The sequence below is a fragment of the Stegastes partitus genome, unplaced genomic scaffold (assembly GCF_000690725.1).
Source record: "Stegastes partitus isolate 25-593 unplaced genomic scaffold, Stegastes_partitus-1.0.2 Scaffold259, whole genome shotgun sequence".
In the NCBI taxonomy this organism is placed as follows: Eukaryota; Metazoa; Chordata; class Actinopteri; family Pomacentridae; genus Stegastes; species Stegastes partitus.
This window is the reverse complement of record NW_007577990.1, coordinates 359,568-366,624: the sequence shown is the minus strand read 5'-3', so window position 1 is coordinate 366,624 and position 7,057 is coordinate 359,568.

Genomic DNA, 7,057 nt, shown 5'->3' with positions numbered 1-7,057 from the left:
GTCCCATTAAGATTGAATTATTTGCTGAGGTCCAAAACACAAGGATGTCTGAATTATTATGAACAACTATATAAAACAGCTAAAACCATATCAAAGTTTCATTTTTGCTTATTTACATCATGATTTATCCATGTTGCTAGGTTTTCTTTTACTTGTTAATCAATTAATTGTTTCATTACATAACTAATTTCACATGGACATCTAAAATTCCATTTAAAAAACATGTTAGCTCTGAACCACAATTAGTACCCATTTACTATTTATCAACTACTGACAGTCCTTAAGTGCTTATATAGGTGGATTACTACAACTGTGGATTTGCTGAACTCTCCACAGGCTCTAAAGGTGACGGTAAAGGTGGGATGAAGAGGATAAAGGCCTCTCTAGGTCCAGGTCAGGCCTCCTGCAGCAGCAGCTTGCCTTCTGGATAAGAGCAGCAGACCACAGTCTCTTTACTTACAGCCCGCTGGAGCAAGAGGTCGACGCACACCTGAACCCTACCCAGCACACAGTGGGCCACAGGGCCCGGCAACACACAGGACAGCTGACCTGCTTTGACCTCTCCTCTGCTCTGGGCCCCTGGGACCCTCGCCAATAAGCTCAGGGACCACTCAGAACCTCTCTGTTAGCACCTCAGCCGGCGAGTGTTGCACTATTCAAAAACACACACCCACTCAGGCATGTACTGTACACATAACAAAGAGACACACTCAGACATTATACAGGAATCACATACTGCCTCATGCAAACACAATCTGTCACACACAGCCATGTAGTGCATCTCCCTCTCCCCCTCTCTGTCTCTCTCACTCACTCTCTTCCTCCTCTGTCGCTGCTTCCTGTGAAGTCAGGTGGGCGCCGAGCATTAAACTGGTGAATATCTCCATCTTGTGGACAATGTTCGCGTCATTATGATAGATGCTGAAGGGGGAAATGTTCATTGTCTGTTTAAGCACTGACCAGGGACAGTCAGAGAACCAGATTTTCTTTATGATTTTACTAAATATTGTTGGTATTGTACTTAATAATGAAGGAGCAGCGACACGCATGGCGGAGGTTTGTCAGCTCATCTACATCATAACGGCAATCAGTTTCTTGAAATTTACATATAAGACAATCGTCTCTGTTGTAAACATGTTGTGTTCATGTGTGAAATAATTTGTCCACATCCACAGCCTCCCAGGGTCAAAGAGGTGGCAGGGTGACTTTATCTTGAATGTCACTTTGTTTTTGGTTGGTTAGACAGTACCCTCTCTTGGATTGGCTTCTCGGATGAAGGCACAGGTGAGGCCCACAGAGGAGCAGCCCCCTCTCTCCATAGCATTTCCTCTACTAAAACAGCCCTACATTTTAATATGCAACATCTGTGCCGGGAGAGCCTTCCAAAATGGCTGCTCCTTGGAGGATGACGGTAGAGTCTGCTCAAACTTGGGGTTGGGGCATTTGGTACTGCAAGGTTCTGCACAGATGTTAGCATTCACAATGTCACCCTGTCCTTTGCTTCAGTACCCAGGGAGGTCTATTTTAAGGGAGGGTGGTGTGTTTTCTTCCTTAGTTTCACGAGATCACTTTATCTGTAACTGTCAATGTACAATTCTATGTAGACTTGTTCAACTGAACTGGGACTGCTGTCTCTGATCAGCAAAGTATGAAGGAGCTTTCTGCCGGTTAATTTATCATTTGGTCTGGGCTGCTATACTGGTAGCACTGCTACACAGATAGGCTTGGTCTACGTGTGTGAGAAACACAACAGAGTTACAGTACAATGCATCAGGCAATCACCTTTAAAGCCCTCAATGAGATCAAGAGCGGGGTTGAATCAGCGAAGGCAATGAATCAGCTGCATTCGCCGCACAGAACTGTGTTTGTGGTGTGCTTTCACAAAGAATTGAGAATATTTTCTGAACAGAGATGCCATGACCTAAAGGCTGCTTGTCAGTCGGATTATTCAACTGATTCTCAAACAAGACTCTAGACAAGGCGGCTACAGAGAATCAGAGAGGGAAAGAAAGGACCAAAAGAGAGAAAACGCGAAACCAAAGAGAGAGGGACATGTAGGGCGCCTAATGCATCGCTTACACAAAGAAGATGTTCATATTTAATGCTCATCATTAAGGCAGGGTTTGAGCATGGAAGACGCTTCTGCTATTTTCCCACACCCCTTGAGCCAAGTCCTTGTGACAGCCCTCCACTGCATCCCGGCAAATTATCCGCATGAGCTGCGGCGAACAAAAACAGCCCAGTGCGGGGGAAGTGAGGCCCAGCCTCAGCTCCACTCCTGGGATGGGGAGACACGTCACTTTGCATCAGCTCCAGCCTTCCAAACCACATCATCTGCAAGTGAGGAGAACAAGACCACTCCATGGGGAGAGGACAGTTGAAGAGAACAAGGCAGATAAGAATAAAGGAGATAAGGAAGAGGAATACTGGAGAGGAGAGGGGCGGGATGAGGAGTGGAGGAAGAGAAGAGAAAAGAAGAGAAGAAGAAGAAGAAGAGGACAAGACAGCTGACAGTGGCAGACATATTAGTGTTCTCTAGGTGAAGTCAATGCTTAGTTATTATTAACCAACAAAGCCATGATACTCATTTCTGTCAAATGTTTTGCCCAATGATTTACAGTACCATAGCCTTGGGCTTTAAACTGTAAGACAAATGAATCATTTAGATTTGCTAAGTGAATACTGTATTCCCCTGAGCACAAATGTACGCTAGGTGTGAAAAAATAATTAGACGCACAAGCACATGCAGTACATCAATAAGCAAACTGCACTTCATTTTTTATTTCTCTTTTAATTTATTACATGCACACTATAAAAAAACAAAGAATGTCACTACAGATATTTGATCTACAAACTTGTGGCGTATCCTGTCGGACGTGTCTTGCTTGTGCCGGCCGGTGGTTGGTGCTAAAGCAATCCTGTGTTAAACAGAGTCAGGGCACGCTCTACTGGACAATGCTAAATTTGCAGGACCTGTAATGTCTTAAAGGGCAGACACTGTGGGTGTTTCTTGCTGCAAGGAGTACTAGTTGATTTTAGATAGTTTAGAAAAGTACAGATGCCTGTGGCCTCTTTCTCAAGGATATATCCCGACGGCCAAGGAGACTTGAGAAAAATTGACTTACACCAAAATAAACCTGTCTTCTAAGATGCATGTGCTCCAAGCCTAAATTGGCCTATTTAAAGGCATAACCATAGACAGCCTTTGAATAATATTGACTTGCAAACTATGTTGAGGTCAAGGACAGGATGTAAGACAGTGCTAGTTGGTACAAGAGTGATGGAAAGTAAACCAGATACATTTAGGAGCGGTGCGAAGTAAAAAGTCAAGTGCTGGGCTGCATCTACAAATAATAAATGACTGAATTTCTGGTATGAAGCAAATGAGCTCACAGGAAAAAAACTGTTAAATATGAATTTGTGATAGTATTTTGAAGTAAAAATTCAATCAATATTTTAATGCTTACTCCCCATGTTAAAGAATTAATTACATTTTATAATTAAAGTAAATTAGGCTTCTTTTTTTCCTTCTTCTTCTTCTTTTCTTTTTTTTTTTGCTGATTATTTCTGCATCCTGAATCTATTACTTCCATTGTGTGGTAGTGCTATTTTTGCCGGCTCTTATGATCACAAGGATTATGTGCTTTGGAGAAGAGTAAAAATATTGCAGCAAGCGGCAAAAAACCCTTTTGTGATACCGAGCGTGATTTTCACATTTTTATGTCTGACACTTTTGCAGTATTTAAGAAGTGAGTGAGTTCATCATCTTTGACTGGAAACTGATGCAACAAAAGCCAGAAACGTAAACTACAAAAAAACAAGTGTAATTGTCAAAACTGTCATAAAAGACAAGACGCGATATCACAACAGTATTCAAATCGTACCGTACGGGTTTTTAAATAAATCCTGATTCTTAAGTTGCGTTTGTCTTATCAAACAGCACTTTAAAAGATCTGTTTGGGGACCAACAATCCATCAGTGTTTTATTACTTGAAAATCTAATGATACTCCGACCGTGGTCCAGTGTTTATTGTACACACAGAGTACATGCAGGCTGTCTGTCTGAATCATTGCTCTCTTGCTGTAAACCACTCTGTACAGCCGAGCACACTATCCATATTCATGTGATTTTTGCCGGAAGGCATTGGTGTCTACTAAAAATAGCATGGTGAGAGAAAGGGGCTCACACTGTGTATCCTAACATTCATGAGCCCGGTCCCTGTGATTGGTTGTAAACAAGTGTCTATTTGCTAAGAACATTCTTCATGTTGTTGAGTAAACACTTGTAAATAATTGCTGTGGGCCAGAATAGAGAGATATTCAAGGTACATGCCGTAAATCAACAGAGTCGTAACATTGCCCACTTTTGCTTATTTTTGTTGGCAAACCTCAATAAAGATATCTCCGGGTGGTCGGCGTGTCGGCGCACGGGGAGTATAATGGTACATGTCCATTAGTGTCTGTGTGCATGAGCGCAAGGTTCTGTGCCTTTGTGTACTGAAAATACACCTCATATACTGTACGGGTCCCAGAGCGGATGTGCCTATGTATTTGTTGGTTCTGTGCAGTGAAGTGAAATCAGCATGTCTAGCTGGAGGGAAACTGATAACATTCAAGGGTTTTAAAATATGTTAAGTGGACAATGAGAATACATCACATTTGCATCGTGGCTTTCAGAAAGACACGTCGGCTTCGGTTCAGAATGAGTTGTGGCAGCATCACCAGCAGATGGCAGCACCCGTCAAGCTGCTGTTAAAACTACCTGTTCTCAACAATATAATAATGTTCAACTTAGGTTCTTCTAAGAGACAATTATGGCGGCGAATAAAGTGGCGCCATCTGGTAAACATTCACCATTATGCTTCATAGGTAATCAGTTCAACATGCAATATTTGGGCAATTACATTTCTCACATTAAGTGTAAAATACTATATTATTCAAAACATTTCAAATACATTTAAATCCACCAAATCAGCACGTGTACACAGAAGCTTGTGAAGCAATAATGTTTCTCATCAATTAGCATCATATTCAAATTTTAGCCCAGTTCCTGATCAGTCAAAATTACTCAAGCGTAACTAACAATGTGGCTAATTAGCAGTTACAAGAAGTGAGTAGTGGAACATTCTCAGCCAAGACGGTTGTAATTTGCTATTCTGAGCGAAATACTTTACATATAGATTTTCCTGGACCAAAAGGAAATGTGTTAGAGTGAATGCAGGCCAGTACTAATGTGGCAACCATGCAGGTCATTTCCTTTTTGAAGAAATAAAAGGCTGTAGCGCCTGAGGCTGTACTTTGAATTCACTAAAAACCGGACATGGAAACTGTGACAGTGTGTGTGTGTGAGCCTGAGAAAGGCTTTGTGGGTGTGTTTTAGCTGAGTAGTTCCGATCAGACCTGAGAAGAACCAGATCTATTCACAACTGCATTCTCTCAAGTTCAGTGCAGAAAGCATTACACGTCTGTTTCGCCATTACGTGTTCCTGAGTTAAGAGCCTCATTCACCTACAACACAACGCACTTACGTGGTAAAATGAAAATTATATCCCTTTTACAAAAGGCCAGCTGCAGGAGGTTTAACCCCACCATCCCATATCGGATAACATCTGATCTTTATTTCAGCCAATCAGACAGGTGGGGATTTACTGATGCTCATGATGTCAATGTGACTTGCAAGTTTCATTCATTTATTAATTTAATGTTTATTTGTATAGGGACATGAATGACACATACTACAGCATTTATAGGGAAAGATGACGAGCCCTAAATCTTCAATGACAACATGACTGATCCCCCTTTAAATACTGTTTTAGTTTAAAGGGGTCTCAGTCAGGGTCCATTTTGATTTCTATGGGTGAAGAGTTCCACATGTTGATGCCCTGAACAAAAAAAAAGCCATTTGTCCAAATGAGGATTTACGTAAGAGAACCATACAATTCCCAGTGGATGCTCCTCATGTTACTGAGCCAGAAATCCTGACAGGAACCATGTGGTCAATGAGCCCTTCAGGACCCTTATTATGTAAGCATTGAAAGATCACTTTGAGATAGGCAAATTGAAATGACTAAAACATATCTATTACTTAATTTTAATTGCTTGCTTATGTATTACCATGGGAGGCTTGATTGTTACAGATGTTAAAGAGGTCATACAATACTTACATATAAAAATATCATAAAATCAATGAATCCATTTGCAATATGAAATGCTAAATGATCCTTTAAAAATCTAAATGCGTGGCTTTCGTAGCCTTGTGTGATCATTATTTTAACATATTTGTAAAATTTTAGGTATGAATCAAACACATAGTTGAGATGTTGTACTTGTGAAACCATCCGCGCATTGTCCATTAATCTCTGACTGTTACATTACCTTATATCCATGACTGAGCACTCCAAGAAAAGTGACGCCATTTTCTTAATGTTGAGCGTGTACAGCAGTCTGGCCGAAAGGTCGAGGAAGGTGGGAGGCTGGCAGACTCAGCAGACTTCTTGTGTGCAAAAGAGGTGATGATTGTTTTTTTTACAGTGCTTCTCCATTCTTGTGACACTTAAAGTGACAAAACAATATAAGAAAATAATTAACAAGAAAAAATCATTTCAAAATGAACCCATAGCTATTCAACATCAACACACACAAACAAAAAGAAAACAAATAAAAAACGACACATTCCTGCAACACACCATCACCAATCTCATGCAGGTGCAACATCTCTACCCTTTATATAGGCTGCTCAATTCACACCTTCACCACTTCAGCCGTACCATCACCCAGCATGGTGTCCCACTCTGTAGTCTTGATGCGAACGAAACTTCCACTCACATGGCTGTACATGCTACAAACTGTTGGTATTTCTAAATGTCTCCTTTAGAGCTAAACATCTGAAGTCACCACATAATGATGACTTGTAATACAAAAGAAGCAATTATCAAATAAGGAAAAAACCCTCCACTTGGTCTGACCTGGTGATGTGACTCTGACATCACCAACAACCATAAATTCAGGAAGTGCTGGGCGTCCCCCTTCCAAACACTAGGCCTGCATGGTGGATCAG